We start from the raw sequence: 20,496 nt of genomic DNA, 5'->3' as shown, positions 1-20,496 counted from the left end.
ATATGCTACTTTGGTTTGTTTTGTTCTATTTGCAGTAAAGGACCAGAAAGTAGTGAAATCAAGCCTTTTACCGTCCATTTTGCATGCATTTAGAGGAAGAGTGATTTTGGAGTGGAAATGTAGCTGTCTTGGGATGCGTGCAGCCACTTCGGGAGCTAAAAAGACAAGTCGAAGCTGAAACTAACGAAGTTATGAGCTGCTGAAGTCAAAGTGAATCGATCGAGTGGTTTTCTGCTCGATCGAACGCTTTTGAATGGTAGAGAACCTCGATCGAGTTCTTTCCTTGCTCGATCGAATAGTTTCATTTTAGGGGTTGCTCGATCGAGTAGTTATTCTGGTCGATCGAGTTGTTGGAGCTTAATTCTGCTCGATCGAGTGGTTTCAAATCACTCGATCGAGTGGTTTTCTGTGGGCTCGGGCTTTTCTTAATCTTATTTCGTTATTAGGTCAAATAAAAATCCTATTTCTTATAAATAGGAACGAGAGACGTCATTTGTAATTCTCTTCTTCTCTCCCCCATCATCTGATACATTAATTTTCTTTCCCTTTTCTACTGTTGACTGCTTTCCTCTCTTTTCCCGGATCTACAGTAATTCTCTCTTTTACCCTCTTCTTCTTTATTTAATGTTTATTTCTCTTCCCTTTATTTCTGTTCTTTCCTTTATCATGTCTAGCTAATTTCTCCCTGCTAGGATTAGGGGAGTCAATGAACGAACGTTAATTACTAATTAGTTTGAAGATCGTCGTTGTTGTTTTGGTCTATATTGTTAATCGCTGCTTTAATTGTATCTTACTGATTGAATCGATGCAATTAGCCTTTTTAATTTTGGTAAGCCTTGACCTGGACCGGAAGGTTGGAAGAGGTGAGACCCGCAGTGAACGATAGAATGCATTAGTGAGGGCGGAAGCTAACTAATAGTATTTTAGGGCGAATTGAGACCGGAAGGAGATATTCGTTGCCCCTTAGACCGACACATCGATTAATCTATGACCTTAACTGCAATTAATTGACGTTCATTGATGAACCGACATCCTAGTTTCCTTTCCCTCTCCTTAATTTCTCTTATCTCTATTTCTCTTGCCTCAATCTCGTTAGTTTAGTCAAAACAATCAAAACCCCCACTGTGACCTTAGACAGACCAAGTAGACAAGTGGATAGTGACCGCCTCCCTGTGGAGATCGACCCTACTTACTGCTAGCTTCTGTTAGTGTAACTAGGTATTTTATTTTTGGTACCTGACGACAGTATCATCTATTGAGGAGATCAAGTCTGCTTTATTTGATGTTGGATATGATAAAAGCGTTGGTCCTCATGGTTTCTCATCTTCTTTTTTTTAAGCACAGTTGGGATTTGATTAAGGATTCTTTTTGTAGAGCTGTTCAATCTTTCTTCACTACTGGGAGGATGAATAAACAGGCAAACTCTACTCTTATTGTCCTTATACCTAAAAAGAAAGCCAGTGCTTCTGTTATGGATTTCAGACCCATCTCCTGTGGCACTACTTTTTACAAGACCATAAGTAAAATTCTTTTCACCAGAATGAGGAGTTTGCTTCCTCATCTTATTGGTCCCGAGGCAGACAACCTTTGTCCAAGGTAGAAATATCCATGAGAATATAATGCTTTCTCAAGCTTTAGTTAAAGAGTATGGTAGGAATTATCTCACTCCTAGGTGTTTAATAAAGGTTGACATTAAGAAAGCTTTTGATACTTTGCAACAGAAATTCATAGAAAACATGCTTCAGGCTCTACTTTTCCCTCATCAGTTCATCACCTGGATCATGGGCTATATCACCAGTTCTTGGTTCTCCATCAAGCTCAATGGGTTTGTTCATGGCTTCTTTCCTAGCAGGAGTGGTATAGACAGGGTGACCCCTTGTCACTGACACGGCTGTCGCAACCCTATCAAATATAAAATCAACCGGCTCTAACTAACATAGCAGAGGTAAGGTGGGTATCGTACTTCATAGAGAGGCGGTCACTATCTACTTGTCATTTAGTCTATCTACGGTCACAAAACGAGGGGATTGAGTTGTTTTCTAAACTAATGAGCAATAAAAGTAAAAACAATTAAAAAGGCAAGAGTGGGAAGAATTGAGAGAAAATGGAGAGAGAGAGATGCCAGGATGTCGGTTCACCATGATATTACACAAGTCAGCTAAAGGTAAGTCAGTCGGCCTGATATGAGAAGGGTAGTTAAAAGGTCTTTCCGGTCTGCTATCTGCCCTAAAATACTATTAACCTAGCTTCCGCCCTCATTAGAATAGTCTATTGTTCATAACAGGTTTATTCATTCCAATCTTCCGATCTAGGTCTGAATTTAACCAGTTTAATTACTTCAGTTGCATGCATTCAACTTAATAATTACAGTTATATTGCGATCAAACAATTATCACATGTAAACCTCCTAAACCAATTAAAGCATCATCGTTTTACTATCATGACTCCCCTAATCCTAGCATTAGAGAATTAGCTACACATGACGATGAATAAAGCAAATAAGAAAGATAAAACAATATTAAGCATGGTGTAAAGATGAAAAGGAAGAAATCGCATAAACTAATAACAATACTAATAAAATAGAAATTAAAGAACAAGAATTAAGAATACAAAAGAGAAATAATACTTGAATAAAAGAGAGAAATAGAGATTACAAAAGTTCAGATCCGGAAATATTTGAAACAAAGCAACGGTTAACCGAAAAAATGAATAGGAAAAGAGAGAGCTCCTTAAACCTAATTAAGTCTTTCCTTTATATAGGAAAGATATTTATTTAACCCAGTACGATATTAAAGATATTAAAATCCTTCGTTAAATAGCAAATCGAGCATATTTGAACTACTCGATCGAGCCAATCCTCCAACAAAACCTCTCGATCGAGTACATAACTACTCGATCGAGGAACACCATTTGAGCACCTCTCAATCGAATAAAGCAGGTGTTCGATCGAGGACTGTTCACCACCTAAAAGGTTTCGATCGAGTGACATGGTCAACAAAAGCTCTCGATCGATCAACTACCACTGCACCGGCTTATTTGGACGTTGAATTGCGTCCAAGACGACTTCACGCTTCCCGAGGCTATAGTATTCTCGCTCCAATTTCTTCCATGTCCATAATGCAAGCTAGAAGGACAGTAAAAGGCTCAATTCCGCTACTTTCAGGTCCATTCCTGCAATTAAAGCCAAACGAACCAAAGTAGACTATTCGGGGCAGTTCGTAGTATAAAACTTACGAGAATCGCATAGAAATGCGTGCATAAAAGGCTTAAAAGGACTACATAAAATGCACATATCAAATCTCTCCAAACCAAGCCTTTGCTTGTCCCCAAGCAAACTATATGCAACTAACTAATGGAACGAAATAAAAACTCAGAGGCGGCTACAAATCGTCCACTTAAACCATTTTAATGCAAGCAAACTAATACTTATAGCAAAAACTGTCAAATGCAAACGAGTTGTAAGATGTTTATAATAAAGCTGAATCGTCGACCTTGCAAGACCTTTGATAATGGACTCTCACGGGTCACTCTTCTCTCAAGAAGTAAAGGGTAAGCAATTAATTGTAAGAGAAGAAGAAATATAGTCGCTCACCTAAACTACGACCTATATAAACATGCATGCAATATAATATGATAGACAATTCTAGCTACCATATACATATATTCCAACCAAACGAGGTCCCGTCACAACTGAGGTCTTACAAAAGTATGGAAAAGTGAGGTAATGGGTAAGAAAAGGCAAAATATTTTTTGGAATTGTGGGTTAATAGCCAAGCTAGCTAACTGAACAGAACAGAAGTACAGAACCAAATGAACCATATCCGATTCTAACCTATCAAAATTAAGCACAAGCCTTTAATTCGGCATACAAACTCACCAAACCGAATAAAATCAACTCCTCATAAGATATAGAATAGGAATATAGGAACAAAAACCGTTAACAATCAAATTTTTTTTTTTATCTTTTTCATTTCCATTTATTTTTCTCTTTCTCGGTTTTTTCTCTGTTTTCTTTTTTTGAATTCTTTTTTTTTCTTTGCTTCCTTCTTCCTTCTTTTCTCATATTACCAACTCCGACTTGCAAAACAAACAAAATTCTGCTCAATAAACAAAATACCGCAAAAAAATCACTAACTAGCCTGACAAGGCAGACTATGTTTGGGATGTAGTTAAGGGTCAAAAGGCAAATTTGGCTAAATGTGGAGTTAATGGGTAAAAATGGAAGAAAAGGGAATATAAGCACATCCCTGCATGTGACACCAACCACTAACCCGATTGTATGCAGGAAATAAGCAATTGAATTTCATACTTGTGCAAATTAATGATACATGCTATGCAAGGAGTAACTACTCACAATCCTACATGAGCTGGTCATAAATGATACAAGTTTTAAGGCTCTAAAACTTAGAAAATATGAGTAGGTTGCCAAAATTTCAGGTCAAGTCTATTTGTTCAGATAAATTTCAACATAAACTCTAACACGGCTGTCGCAACCTATCAAAAATAAACCAAATGGCTCCACTAAAATATAGTAGAGGTAAGTCGGGTATCGTACTCCACAGGGAGGCTATTATATCTATCCGTCGATCTAAGTCCATCAGGTAAAAATTGGATGTTTTGAATTGATTTCTAAACTAAAAAGAGATTAAGGTAAGAGGAAAGAGCAATAAGAATAAAGAGGAATAAAGATGTAATCAAATAAAAAGAAGTATGTTAGGAAGTCGATTCACCATGGCAATTATTTAACTCAGTCATAAAATGTTCAGACGATCTAATGTAAGAAGGGTAAGGGAAATGTCCTTTCGGTCCGCTATCCGCCCTAGAATACAACTAACTTAACTTTCATCCTCATTAGTGTAGTCTACAGTTCATAACAGGTCTATTCATTCCAATCTTTTTTATCTAGGTCTGAATTTAACTGATTTAACTAGTTTAGAAGCGTGCACTCAACTAAACGATTACAATTATATTGTCATAAAACAGTTCTCACAATTCAATCATCTAATCATCTAATCTATTCATAACATCGTTTATTCACTACCATGGCTCCCCTAATTCTAACATAAAGGGATTTAGCTACTCATAATATTGGTGAAATTAATAACAATAAAACAAGTAACGAGAGACATAATATGATAGAGACGAAACAACATAAACAAGCAATAACAGTAATTAAAACAGAAATTAAGAACAAAGGATTAAGATGCAAAGAAGATTAAATTAAGAGTAAAGAGTGAAGAGAGATTTTAGGCTTAAGATCCGGAAATAAGAGCAAAGCAACCTGAAAAGGAGAAAGTGTCTGAGCAGTAATTAAGTTTCTGAGAATAGAGTCTAAAATAGAATAATGGAGAGTCCTTAAAACCTAATTACGTCTTCCTTTATATAGGAGGGATATTATTAACTGAACTAAAATTCTAATTAAGATAATCACAGAATAAACTCCCTTGATAAATAGCAATTTACTCGATCGAGGGATTTGAGACTCCACGATCAAGTAATATCCCAGCAATTCCTCTAAATCAAATAAGTAGGGCCTTCGATCGAGTAAACTCCAAATGCTTCATTTCGATCGAGTACAACAGGGACTCGATCGAGCTTCCTTGACCACCAGAACCACTCGATCGAACAGAAAAGGGGTTCGATCGAGGATTAGCCACTGTACCAACTTGTGTTCTTCACTCGGTTAGCTTCTGAGACTCCTTCACGCTTCGCGAGGCATAGACTTCTGCTCAAAACCTTCAATCTCTATAAATGCATGCTAAGGGGACTGAATAAGGCACGATTTCACTACTTTCAGGTCCGTTCCTGCAAATGAGGCAAAACAAACCAAAGTAGCCTATTCGGGGCATCTTGCAATACAAAACTATGAGAATGACATGTAAATGCGTGCAATAAGAGGCCAAAAAGGACTATATAAATTACACGTATCAAATCTTCCCAAACCGAACCTTTACTCGTCCTCGAGTAAACTAAATGCAAACTAATGGAACAGATAAGAAAACTCAGAGCTAGATATAACTTATCCACTTAAACCGTTTAGTGCAAACAAAACTGAAAATTATAGCTATAACAGTCAAGCGCAATCGAGTTATATGATGTCTATAAATAAGCTGAACTGTCGACCTTGCAAGACCTTTAAAATCGGACTCTCACGGGTCACTCTTATCTCATGAAGCAAAGGGTAAGCATATGAGTGTAAGAGAGAAGAAAAGTAGGCGCTGACCTAAACTAAGACCCACATAAACATGCTTGCAGCTAAAATGATAGACAATTCTAATCACCATACTTACATTCCAACCAAACAATGACTGTCACAACCTAGGGCTTACAAAAGTTATGGGAAAGTGGCGATGCGTAAGAAAAGGCAAAACAATTATGGGATTGTGAGACAATAGTCAAGCTAGCTACCTAATGAAACCATACTAAACCATATCCGATTCTTAACCAGTTAGAAAATTAAGTTCAAGTACCCTTGATTTGGCACATAAACTCACTCAACCAAACAACAACTCCTCAAAAGATATAAATACAGCATATGAGTGAGACCGTCACAAACACAAACTTTTTTTTTCTTTCTCTTTTCTTTTGCACGGTCCTTTCTTTTATTTTCCTTTTCTTTTCTTTTTCAATCTGATTCACATTTTTCTCTTTTTTTTTCTTTTCAATTTTTTTTCAATTTCAACACATCCTCCTTCCTCTTGTTTTCTACCAACTCCAAAATGATACACTACGAACCAAACTCGTATCAAAATACCGAATACCTCAATAACACACTAAACTAGCTTGACAGGCAGGCTTAATTTGAGTGTAGTTAAGGGTAAAAAAGGCTACGTTTGGCTAATGTGGAGCTAAACGGGTGAAAATGAAAGAAAGGGAAAATTGCAAGCGTCTCCCTGCATGTGACACCGACCACAAACCCGAATGTATGCAAGCAAAAAGAAATTGAATTTCATAAAAGTGCAGATAAGTGAACATGTTATGCAAGGAGTATACTACTCTCAATTCCTACATGAACTGGTCATAATTGACACCAGTTATAAGGCTCTAAAAACTTAGAAATTTTAAGTGGTTTGCCAATTTTATCAGGTCAAGTCTATATGTTCAGCGGTATTTTTGACATTAAGTAGTAGACTATGCACATGACAAAGCTAATAAAATAACAATCTGTTGCAAGATTTAAGTGAAATGACAATTTATAGTGCAATATCATCACAGAAATTTACCGTTCCGACTCGACCTATATGCAAAAATAAACGTGAAATATTTTTTGAATTTTTCTATTTTTTTGGAATTTTCATTATTTATTGAAATTAAAAAAAATGCAAGCAAAAAGTAAACGTGAAATGCAAAACAAATGCAGACTCAAAGGATGCAATACCCTCCCCAAACCAAAACGGACAACGCCCTAGTTGTCCTCCAATATACACCAACAGAATATACGGGAACAGGATAAATACAACCAATAAATGAATAAAATAAATAAATAAAATGAGATGAAAAATAAATAAAAGCAGAAATACTCACAATATGTACGAACTTTCCCAAACCATCCAGAAAACTGGGGAAGTGAGTAGACCAGCAGTTAATCGTCAACCGCCTCCTCGTCAAGCACCGTGTAGGAGGGGTCATTCTCCTCCTCTCCTCTCCTCCTCTATCACCTCCCTGCAGCAAGGTCGGCTCTCCTCAGGAACGGGACGTCCTCTCCTCATGTGGTACTCATATAGAGGGAATAAGGCAAGTGCCTGATCTATCTCTATACGAGCCAATCGACTGCACATCTTAAGAAGCAAAGCATCACGACGCCCTTGGTCCATGACCTCAGGCGCCTCAAAAGGTGGAGGTGCAACAAAATTAGCCGGTAGGACCGGCTGTGGAACAGAAAGAATGGGTGTAGGGATCGGGATAGGCGTGGGCATGGACGTGGAAGTCTGCCGAGCCTGTGTCTGTGTAGACCCCTCTCCCGTCTCCCTAACAGTAGTGGAAGACAGCTTCCGCTTCTTAGAAGCGGGAGGAGTAAGTGTAAGGAGATAAGAAGGTGGAGATGGAGGCAACCTACCCGAAATAGTGGTCAAAGGTGAAAGACGGGTTAGGTCGGGTGAAGGTAAGGTCACGGACGTGGAACCGCAAATCTTCCACGTCCGCTGGTCCTTAGCTAACCAAAACATCGCCAACATGGCGTTAATATCAAAGAGCACGTTCTTATCTACATATGTCAGGCCACGGGGAAAGTCAGTGAAGAGGCTACGGGCAATGTGGGTCACCAACCCACCACAGGAAATTGTACCCTTCCTCTTCTGCCCAACAACGTTAAAATGTTGAGCTGTCAGATAAGAAATGTTAAGGACAAAGCGGTTACCATAGTCATTGTTTAAGTAACTCGCTAAGATCGACAACTCAACGTTGTTAACGTTGTTAGGCTCGTGGCGTCCAAAGATCGTTTCTCCTAGGAGACGAAGAAAGTAACGGGCTTGGGGAAGATGGACGTGAGCCACCTTTCTCTGGTCAAAGGGAGTCTGTGAAAGTGTGGACAGCGGGGGGCCCACGGGGGCGCTTGGGAGGAAGAGAACAAGCGTTTGCATTTTTGTTGGAGTCGCCACCAATTTTTATGGGAAATTGGAACCGTTCGAATACCTCGTGTCATGTCAAGACACAAAGTAGAGACATAAACACTAAGCAATCATTACCCTTAGCATTCTATGTCTAGAATGACTCTCGTGGATGCCAATGAACACGGATGTTCACAGAGATCTGGAGTAAGGGGTGAGGGTACGTATTAGGAAGCTCTTTTGATCGAACACCTAATCCCGCCCGCCTCGATAGCGGCCTCTACTAATGATTAGGGACATCATTTATACTTGATATATTGTCGGTTATATGCATGCAATGCAACATCCAAGTTTTAATCCTAGCATGTGAGAATTAGACTAAGTCGGTGGACAATTAGTTTAACATACAATTGGGATCGAAGTAGGATTTAATGCTCAATTACATGTGAGGACATACAAATGATACAAGGAATAATGATAAATACAATAAGAAAATTACAATAATTACAACGGATTAGGTGATTTATGTCGAAAATACCTTTAAAACGGACAAATTGAGAAAAAGAATAAAAGAACAAAATAACGAACAAGTCAGAAGGCGGTAGTACGAATAATAGTCAATTATACGTAAGCTAATTAAACTAAGTCAAGGCAACAACGGAGTTCAGAGACAGAATTCAACCCGGAACAGGCGCAGCAGAACCGCGTCCTTTGGAATAGGCGCAGCAGATTCTTCGCATTTCTGTTTCGACCGACTCGGGTCAGTTTTAATTGCGTGTTGTTAATACTCGTCGGTAAATTTAATGATTGATTAAATTATTTACTCGGATGAAAGTGATTAATAGGTTATTTACATGTCATTAAGGGTCATAAAACAATAAAACATGGATGAGACGGAATAAAGACGGATTATTACATGAAAGAATGATTGATTAGTGACATGGGTGAATGAAATAAACTAAACATGATGAATTAATGACAAATTAATGACGAATATGACAAAAGACAGATGAAAATATATCAAAGATCGAATTCCATAAACTCAATATGAACAAATCGAATTCCTACAACCCGGATTGAGTTTAATGACGAAAACCCGCAAATATGAGATTATAAGGGATTTAAGCCGAATTTAATGATGAATTAAACATGTTAATGATGAATAATATACATGTGAAGTTCGGATGCTATTATGTCAAAGAATTAACGAACAAACAAATAAAACAAATAAAAGTAACGAATTACAGGAGAGGATTTAAGGAAGAAGAAAAGGAAGCTGCGCGGCCTCACGAAGAGGCGCAGCAGGCTGCGCTCCTTCGAAGAGGCGCAGCAGTTGCTGCGTCCTTTCTCGACGGTTTGTCTTCTGGAAATCCGTAAAAAGAGGTTTTAAAGCACGGTTTTAGAAATCGGTTTTAAGAGGTATTTTCGACATAAATCTTACAATTGATGGTACAAAAAGTAAATAACAATAATAAAAGAGAGATTATACACCCTCAGACTTACATGTTTGACGAAACGAGAAGGACTAAGATATCGATTAGTGATGCTCGACGCGAATGTAATGAAAGTGCCCTCGTAAGAGGAAAACGATTAAGATTAATTAAGTTGATTATTGTGGAGTTGGTCAAATTGGTCGGTCATGCAAACGAGGCTGGTACTCAGAAGGATCTGAGCTTACGTGGTCGAATGTTCAAGCACGTAGACGCCAAAAAGTAAGAACAAAGGTCTAGAATGCAAAGGGAGAAGAGAAGGGCGGACACTCGCGTGAGAAATATGAGGAGCGAAGGCTCCTATTTATACTAATCACGTGAAGGAATTAGGGTTTCGGAGAGTCTTTGGAAGTGAATCTCGGAAAGATATGAGAAAGATACGAAAATTACGCAGAAAAGGACCTGGGAAGAGACGCAGCAGCCACTGCGTCTCTTGGAAGAGGCACAACACCTACTGCGTCTGTTCCCAAGTGATTTCCTCCTGCGGAAGAAAGATTTCCGTGTTTAAGTTATGGTAGGACGGAATAATTTGGTTTTCCTTAATATTTTATGTGAATATTACGGGAAATTATTTACCAAAGGATAAAGATTATGAAATATTTGTAAAATATGGAATAGAAATATCCGGAACATTCTGACTCGGGATTTAACGGTTATTAGAAAATGAAGACGGTTTTAGGCCCGGACTCCAAATGTACTCTAATTACTGTCAAAACGACCGTATCAGCACGTAGATGACAACTAAGAGGTAGACATTAATATTTGAGCAATCACTTGACGATAAACTTACGAACTGTCATAAATCGTTCCGCGTAGCAAACATGCGGCCCAATCATCACCGGGTGGTTTGCGAGAGGTGCAGAAATGAGGTATCTACAGAAAGTGTGGGCCAAAGTAGAGCCAGGAGCTTCCTAGGAGCATCCCGAGGTCCGTCACTACTCAAACCCAACCGCCTCCCAAACTCAGCTAGGGTCCAGATGAAGGTTGAGTTAAACAGTCTAAATGAAATACAAGAACTCCCTGGGTGACTGTCATAAGCAGCGAATAAAAAGGTGAAAGAGCTAAAGAATTCTAGGGTCACTTGTTCAAATGTGAGCTTTTTCATCGAGGTCAAACCCGCCATCCCAGTCCCGTTTAGTAACTCAGCCACGGGTTCGAAAATCCCCAATTTCTCTAATGAGGAACGACAGAAAAATCTAGTTGTAGACACCTCATTTCTGCACCTCCCGCAAACCACCCGGTGATGATTGGGCCACATGTTTGGTACGCGGAACGATTTATAACAATTCGTAAGTTTATCGTCAAGTGATAGCTCAAATACTTGTGTCTACCTCTTAGTTGTCATCTACGTGTCATTACGGTCGTTTTGGCAGTAATTAGAGTTCAATTGGAGTCCGGGTCAAAAAACCGTCTTCATTTCCTAAAACCGTCAAATCCCGAGTCAAAGCAATGTGCTTGTCTACCTAAGGTTAGGATAGCATAAAATGTTGAGATTTTATCTCATTTTGAGTCCCATGTCACTTATTTGGGCTAAACTTAAAGTCAACGTTATAAAATGTGCATTTCATTTAGCTAAAATGATAACCCGACTTTTAGGCCCGTTTTACGAGCTGATAACGACTTTTTTGGGTCAGGCCTATTTCACAGAAAGTTCTAGATCTTTATTTTAGCTTTCCAACGCCACCGAAATCACCTTAATCCGATTCTTGTAGAGAAAGTTATGCCTAAAATACGACAGGCTGTCAAACGCGCTTTCTTGCGCAGGAGGAACCCGCTGAGGAAAGGACGCAGCAAGTGCTGCGCCTCTTCCAAGGGACGCAGCACCTGCTGCGCCTTTTCTCAGGGCTTTCTTTTTGTCCAAGTTTCCGTATTTAACCTAAGTCGGTTATTTCCGGATCTTTCTCTCCTTTCCTAAACCCTAATTCCGTGATTAGTATAAATAGAGACCTTCGGTCTCACATATTTCTCACGCGAGTGTCCGCCCTTCTCTTCTCCCTTTGTATTCTAGACCTTTGTTCTTACTTTTTGGCGTCTACGTGCTTGAACATTCGACCACGTAAGCTCGAATCCTTCTGAGTACCAGCCTCGTTTGCATGACCGACCAATTTGACCAACTCCACAATAATCAACTTAATTAATCTTAATCGTTTTCCTCTTACGAGGGCACTTTCATATTTGCATTATAGTTCGAGTCGAGCATCACTAATCGATAACTTAGTTCATCTCGTTTCGTCAAACATGTACGTCTGAGGGTGTAAATCTCTCCTTTTATTTATTGTTGTTTATTTTTGTAATCATATTGTAAGGTTTATGTCGAAAATATAATTAAAACCGATTTCTAAAACCCTTTGTTTAAATCCCTTTTTACGGATTAACAGGAAACAGACGTCGAGAAGGGACGCAGCAACTGCTGCGCCTCTTGGAAAAGACGCAACACTTGCTGCGCCTGTAATACTCCGTATTTATAAGTCTTGGGGTACTCTATCGAGTAGGCCTTACTCTGTCGAGTAAGGGTAAGTTGCGTTTTAGAAAAGTTTCTGACCTGTTGGGTACTCGATCGAGTAACTAGGATACTCGATCGAGTAAGGGGGTACTCGATCGAGTACCTTGGGTACTCGATCGAGTACCTTGGGTACTCGATCGAGTGTCCGGTTTTACGGGGAGTTTTCTCGGGTTTTGTTAATTATGCGATTAAGGTATATAAGCTTTATCGTCATTATTCTAAATCACTTTTGCAAAACCTAAATTACTGTTTAAGAGAGAAAGCAAGCAAGTTCTTCATCCTAATCGCATAATTAGCAATCGCCGGAGTTTGGAAGGTCAGTTCTCGTAGTTGGTTATACCGTTGAGTTCTTTGCGTCGAGGGTAAGATCTATGTACCCTTTTTATTGTCTTTCCTTTGATTTGGTTAAACCCTAACTTAGGGATTTGGGGGTTTATGTGTAGTATGTGATTTGGTAGCCTTTATATGTTGTATGATAGGAGGAGGGTTCATAGAGGAAGCTTTTTGATTCAAAGAAGAGAGACCGTCTCGATTGTGTGCTTACTGCAGGATTTCCTACTCGCATTAGTCCCATAATGGGATATTGGTTGATGTGTTGTGATTGGTTATTTGATATAGTAATTGTATTGTGATTGTGGTTGTAATCGTTGCCTATGGTTCGCGAGGCGTGGCCTCGGCTGAGTGGGGTCACTTGCGGGAGTGGCTTCACGCCCTAGTTTCGCCTTCTGTGGAACCCGCCACAGAAGGGATGTGCACATTAATGGACAGGGTTATCGCTCACTATGTGGAGCGGGGATTTGGTGGGTACGGCCATGCGGTCCCCCCGGGCGTGGTCGGTCCAAAGTGGATCGGTGATTGAGATGATTGGATTTGCGTGATTGATGTGTGTGTGTGTGATTAAGTCAGTCTGTCTATCTTATTGTTAATATATATTGAATTGAGTGATTAGTACTGCGACCCGGTGTTGTTTTGTAAACTCGGTGATCCATTCGGAGATGGTGAGCAGATATTGAGCGAGTAATGAGATGAGTACGGGATATTTGGGATTGCCACGACATGATGATAGGAGTCTTCCGTAGCTTATTAGTTATTTACATTTCAGTTAGAACAGTCAGTTTGAGAACATGTATTACACTTTTGGTTTGGTTTTGAGAATTGTAACCCTTCGCTAAGTATTTATATTTAAACGTTGTTTCTTCATTGTTTATTTGTTTATCATTGCCTCGGGTAACCGAGATGGTAATGTCTCCATACCTGAGTGGTCCTGGTAAGGCACTTGGAGTATGGGGGTGTCACAAATGGTATCAGAGCGACGATCCTGAAACCTGTAACCAATGAACCTAATGAACATAGGGAGTCAATTAAAATGAACCCGGGGTAAAAGTTGTAGGAGCTAATGAAAAGGCTTGGGAGACGTCCTAAAGTCGCGAACTTGCCCTACAATTTTGAATCGGTCACATGGGGGGTGTATGTCAAGGTCGTATGTGTTGCTTGGTTAGCTTGTGTAAGAATGTGATGAAGTGTGTTAATTGTTGGATGTTTGAAGTAGAAGGTTGAGATGTGAAAGAAAGATTAATGATATATGTAGACTTGTTGTTAAAGTGATAACATGTTGGATGTTTATAAGGTGGCATTTAATAACATGATATAACGATCTCGTAGATCGTACGAAAGGATGCGTAGCATTATATGCTTAGTTATGATATAATATGCGGTTTTATAAAGTTTTTAGCATGTTAGCATATGATATAGCATGCGGGTAGCGTTTATGAGTTAGCATGACTCGATCGAGTGGGACTGACTCGATCGGGTGGGTTTTTGACGATTTTGAGTCCAGAATCGTGTTTTTGGGTACTCGATCGAGTAACTAGGGGTACTCGATCGAGTAGGGGGTCACTCGATCGAGTAGCCTAGGTCGAGTATGTTAGAGATCAGAAGGTCTGTTTGGGGTCTGATGTTTGGGTACTCGATCGAGTATGTTGGGCACTCGATCGAGTAGGTTCTGGGCAGCGTGTTTTCGTGTTTTGAGGTTTAGTACGTGTGTTTATGTCTACTCTTTCTTATATATATAGTTTCAAGATGCCGCCCAAGAAGACTGCTTTGTATGCGAGAGCTGAGCTTATGAACATAGATGACATCGTTAAGATGTTGGAGCATCAGGATGCTCTCACTGAGGCTTTAAAGAATGTGGGGAAAGATAAGGATAAGGATAAGGAGAAGGAGGTTGATCATTCTAAAATCAGCCTCTATATAACGAGGTTTAACCCGAAAGAGTATAAGGGAGTTGGGGAGCCTAACCTTCTCGATAGTTGGCTTAGAGAGATGGAGAACATATTAGATTTGGTTCACTGTCCGATGAGATGAGAGTGGAACAGCCGCATTCTATCCGAGGGAGGCGGTGACAAGTGGTGGGATACAGTGAAAGTGAGTGCTAAGGAGATATATACAAACCAAGGTTTACCTGCTATACCTTGGGAGGAGTTTCGTAGGGCTGTGAGAAAGGAGTTTGTACCGGAGCATGTGAGGAGTAAGTTGAGAGAAGAGTTTGACAGTTTTAAGATGACCGCTGAGATGTCTGTGGCCGAGTACTACAGGCAGTTCAATGATAAGTCTAGATATGCTGAGGATATGGGTTTGAGTGAAGAGAATTTGGCACTGAGGTTTGAGAGAGGGTGACCCCAAGATTATGGATAAGTTACCCGTGGGAGTCCTTACTGATGTTAAGGAAGCTTATGAGAGGGCCGGGAGAGCTGAGAGGTTGGTGGAGATGGCTCGGGAGAGGTCAGGTGGTGAGAAGAGGAAGTCCGAGAGCGAGGGTGGTGGCCAATCTAATCACAAGAAAGGCAACCACAATCGCCTAAGGGGTTTTCCGGGTCGGGTTTAGTCTTTGGGGCTTCCTTTGGGCGTGGCCGTGGAAGTGTTGGTGGTAGTTGGGGAGTGACTGTTATAGCCGTGTGGTGGTGTAGGCCACAAGAGACATGAGTGCACAAGTGCACCGGATCTTTCCAGACTGCGCGCAGCTACGCGAGCAAAGACCTAGGCCGGGTCATGGCCAAACCGGGAAGTCGAGTTACCAGAGTGGAGGCAACCGCAACGGCGGTAATTCTTATCGGAAACCACCGACGAACAACAACAACAATCAAGGGTCGGGTGCTAAGCCGACCACCTCGGCAAGATCTTGTCCGGGAGGTGGACGTGAAGACCGGTGGAAAGTTATTCATGATGGAGAAGAAAGCAGCTGAGGAGGATGCTCACGTTATCACCGGTACTTTTCTTGTTAATGGTGTTCATACCTTTGTTTTGTTTGATTCGGGGGCTTCTCAGTCATTTGTATCTTCGAGTCATCTTAAGCGGTTGGGTTTGAGGGTATATGAGTCCGTTAGTGAGCAAGTTTTTATACCTTCGGGTGAGTCTGTATCATGTGGGAGGTTGTTTAGAAATGTATCTATGATAGTTGGGCAAGTTGATCTACTTGTAGACTTGCTAGAGTTTCCTTTTGACGGTTTTGAGATGATAGTCGGGATGGATTGGTTAGGAAAGTATAAAGCTAAGATAGACTGTCATCAAAAGAAAGTGTCTTTAAGAGGTCCTAGGGGCGTTAGTGTGTCTTACCGTGGGTTTCTAGTCAAACCCAAAGTTAAGTTGATTGCAGCTGTTATTTTGAAGTCATATCTGAGGAAGGGATGTCCTTTGATATTGTGCCATGTGAGAGATGACCGGATAGAGGGTCCGACAGTTGATCAGATACCAGTGGTGGGAGAGTTCGAGGATGTGTTTCCAGAGGAGACTCCGGGGTTGCCGCCGGGAAGAGAGATAGATTTCACAGTAGAGTTGAAACCAGGGACGGGGCCAATCTCTAAGGCACCGTACCGCATGGGTCCTAAGGAGATGGAGGAGCTTAGAAAGCAGTTGGATGATCTGATAGAGAAGGGATACATTAGACCTAGTGTATCGCCGTAGGGAGCACCAGTTCTTTTTGTAAAGAAGAAAGATGGGAGTCTGAGGTTGTGCATAGACTACAGAGAGCTGAACCGAGTGACCGTGAAGAACAAGTATCCTTTGCCAAGGATAGATGACCTGTTTGATCAGTTGAGTGGCGCATCAGTCTTTTCTAAGATTGATTTGAGGTCGGGGTACCACCAGGTGAAGATTAGAGAGGTGGACATACCAAAGACGGCTTTCACGTCAAGGTATGGTCATTATGAGTATGTGGTGATGCCGTTTGGGTTGTCTAATGCACCGGCAGTGTTTATGGATTTGATGAATAGGATCTTTAGACAGTTTTTGGATAAGTTTGTAGTGGTGTTTATCGACGATATCTTAGTCTACTCTAAGACTAAGGAGGAGCATGAGGAGCATCTGAGGATCGTGTTGCAAACTTTGAGGGACCATGAGTTGTATGCTAAGCTATCCAAGTGTGAGTTCTGGTTAGAGAAAGTTGCTTTTCTGGGGCATGTGATCTCTAAAGATGGGGTAGCTTTGGATCCGGCAAAGATTGAGGCAGTGACAAAGTGGGAAGCACCGAAGAATGTTGCTGAGGTTAGGAGTTTCTTGGGTTTAGCTGGATACTACAGACGGTTCGTGAAAGATTTTTCCAAGATAGCTAGACCTATGACAGCGTTGATGAGGAAAGAGATCAGGTTTCGTTGGGATGAGAGTTGTGAGACGGCGTTCCAAACATTAAAGGAGCGTTTGACCACAGCTCCCGTCTTAGCATTACCTGAAGGGACCGAGAACTTTGAGATTTATACAGATGCCTCAAAGAATGGGTTGGGATGTGTGTTGATACAGAACGGTAAAGTGATTGCCTATGCTTCTAGGCAATTGAAGCCTTATGAGGAGAACTACCCTACTCATGATCTGGAGTTGGGTGCGGTGGTGTTTGCTCTCAAGATTTGGAGACATTACCTTTATGGAGCAATCTTTAAGGTATTTTCTGATCACAAGAGTCTCAAGTACATTTTCACTCAAAAGGAGTTGAACATGAGACAGAGGAGGTGGATGGAGTTGATTGGCGATTATGACATGGAAATCATCTACCATGAAGAGAAAGCCAATGTTGTTCTTTGATGCTTTGAGTAGGAAGAGTGTACATTCTCTCGTGTACAGCTCTATCTTTGATGAGGCTGAGAGATGAGGTAGCAAGGTTTGGGATACATATGATGCAGAAAGGAGACGCCATGGGTGATATGACAGTACATCTTGAGTTTTATGATGACATTCGAGGTAAACAGGCGTTGGATCCCAAGATGGTGGAGTGGAGAGCTGGAGTAGAAAAAGGGACAGTGTCCCGATTTTCTATTCATACAGATGGTAGTTTGAGGTTTGATGGCAGGTGGTGTGTCCCTAATGATGAGGAGTTGAAAAAGACTATCATGACAGAGGCGCATTGTACACCATACTCAGTACATCCGGGTGGTGACAAACTGTACAAGGATTTGAAGAAAACGTTTTGGTGGCCTGGTATGAAGAAAGAGACAGCTGAGTTTGTGTCCCGTTGTTTGACATGCCAAAGAGTTAAAGGGGAACAACGACGACCACAAGGGAAGATTCAGTCTTTAGAGGTACCTGAGTGGAAGTGGGAATCCATTTCCATGGATTTCATTGTGGGTTTGCCAAAGAGTCAACAAGGTAACAACATGATTTGGGTAATAGTGGATCGATCGACCAAGTCGGCTCACTTTGTTCCAATGAAAGATACATGGACTAAGGCACAATTGGCTATGGCCTATCGAAAGAACGTGCTTAAGTTACATGGAGTCCCTAAGGACATAGTGTCTGACAGAGATGCGAGGTTTATATCGAGGTTTTGGAAGGAGTTGCAGGAATCGTTGGGAACAACTTTGAAGATGAGTACAACATTTCATCCTGCGACAGACGGACAGACTGAGAGAACAATCAAGACTCTTGAGGATATGTTGCGAGCTTGTGTGATGGACTTTGGTGGTAGTTGGGAACAGAGGTTGGACTTGATATAATTTTCTTATAATACAAGCTATCACACTAGTATTGGTATGGCACCGTTTGAGGCTTTATATGGGAGGAGATGTAGGAGTCCAATTTGTTGGGACGATAGTGCTGAGGCAGTGGTTTTAGGACCAGAGATGGTGCATGAGATGGTGGAACAGATTAAGATGATCAGGGAACGGATGAGGGCAGCTCAGGATAGGCAAAAGAGTTATGCAGATCTACATCGCAGGGACATAGAGTTTCAAGTGGGGGACAAAGTTCTTTTGAAAGTGTCTCCTATGCGTGGGGTTATGAGATTTGGGAAGAAAGACAAGTTAAGTCAGAAGTTTATCGGGCCTTATGAGATCTTAGAGCGAGTTGGGGAAGTTGCATATCGTCTGGCTTTACCAGCTGCATTAGAGAGAGTGCATAATGTGTTTCATGTATCGCAGCTGCGGAAGTATGTGAGTGATCCGTCACATGTGTTAGAGGCAGAGAACTTAGAGCTAGATGAGTCCTTATCATATCTTGAGGTGTCTAAGCAGATTCTTGACCGAAAGGTTAGAAAGACTAGGAGTGGTGAGACAGTTTTGCTTAAGATCCTTTGGTCTAACCACGAGACTGAGGAAGCTACATGGGAGCCAGAGGAAGCTATGAAAAAGCGTTACCCTTTCCTTTTGATCGGTATGTATGGTTACGGGGACGTAACCTTGTTTTTTTAGGGGGCTAGGAGATGATCGCGAATGCAGGTTTTTAAGAGTTTCATACCCTTTTTGTATGTTGTGTCGGTATGTGTGTCGGGATGAGTTGGGTTAGTAACACGTTTTATGTTGAATTTTGTTTTGGTTGTTGAGTCGGGAATGTATGGGAGTACCTTTGTTTAGTAGTGGTTTGAACTTCGGGGACGAAGTTCCTTTTAAGGAGGGAAGACTGTAATACTCCGTATTTATAAGTCTTGGGGTACTCTATCGAGTAGGCCTTACTCTGTCGAGTAAGGGTAAGTTGCATTTTAGAAAAGTTTCTGACCTGTTGGGTACTCGATCGAGTAACTAGGATACTCGATCGAGTAAGGGGGTACTCGATCAAGTACCTTGGGTACTCGATCGAGTGTCCGGTTTTACGGGGAGTTTTCTCGGGTATTGTTAATTATGCGATTAAGGTATATAAGCTTTATCGTCATTATTCTAAATCACTTTTGCAAAACCTAAATTACTGTTTAAGAGAGAAAGCAAGCAAGTTCTTCATCCTAATCGCATAATTAGCAATCGCTTAGGAGTTTGGAAGGTCGGTTCTCGTATTTGGTTATACCGTTGAGTTCCTCGTCGAGGGTAAGATCTATGTACCCTTTTTATTGTCTTTCCTTTGATTTGGTTAAACCCTAATTTAGGGATTTGGGGGTTTATGTGTAGTATGTGATTTGGTAGCCTTTATATGTTGTATGATAGGAGGAGGGTTCATAGAGGAAGCTTTTTGATTCAAAGAAGAGAGACCGTCTCCGATTGTGTGCTTACGGTGCAGGATTTCCTACTCGCATATTAGTCCCATAATGGGATATTGGTTGATGTGTTGTGATTGGTTATTTGATATAGTAATTGTATTGTGATTGTGGTTGTAATCGTTGCCTATGGTTCGCGAGGCGTGGCCTCGGCTGAGTGGGGTCACTTGCGGGAGTGGCTTCATGCCCTAGTTTCGCCTTCTGTGGAACCCGCCACAGAAGGGATGTGCACATTAATGGACAGGGTTATCGCTCACTATGTGGAGCGGGGATTTGGTGGGTACGGCTGCGGTCCCCCATCGCGTACGCTGGTCCAGTGGACAATCGTGATTGAGATGATTGGATTTGGCGTGATTGTGTGTGTGTGTGCTTAAGTCTGTCTGTCTATCTTATTGTTAATATATATTGAATTGAGTGATTAGTATCGACCCGGTGTTGTTTTGTAAACTGCGGTGATCCATTCAGGGATGGTGAGTGATATTGAGCAGTAATGAGAGAGAATCTTGGGATATT

The sequence above is a fragment of the Silene latifolia genome, chromosome 6 (assembly GCF_048544455.1).
Source record: "Silene latifolia isolate original U9 population chromosome 6, ASM4854445v1, whole genome shotgun sequence".
NCBI lineage: Eukaryota > Viridiplantae > Streptophyta > Magnoliopsida > Caryophyllales > Caryophyllaceae > Silene > Silene latifolia.
Note: the sequence above shows the minus strand (reverse complement) of the source record.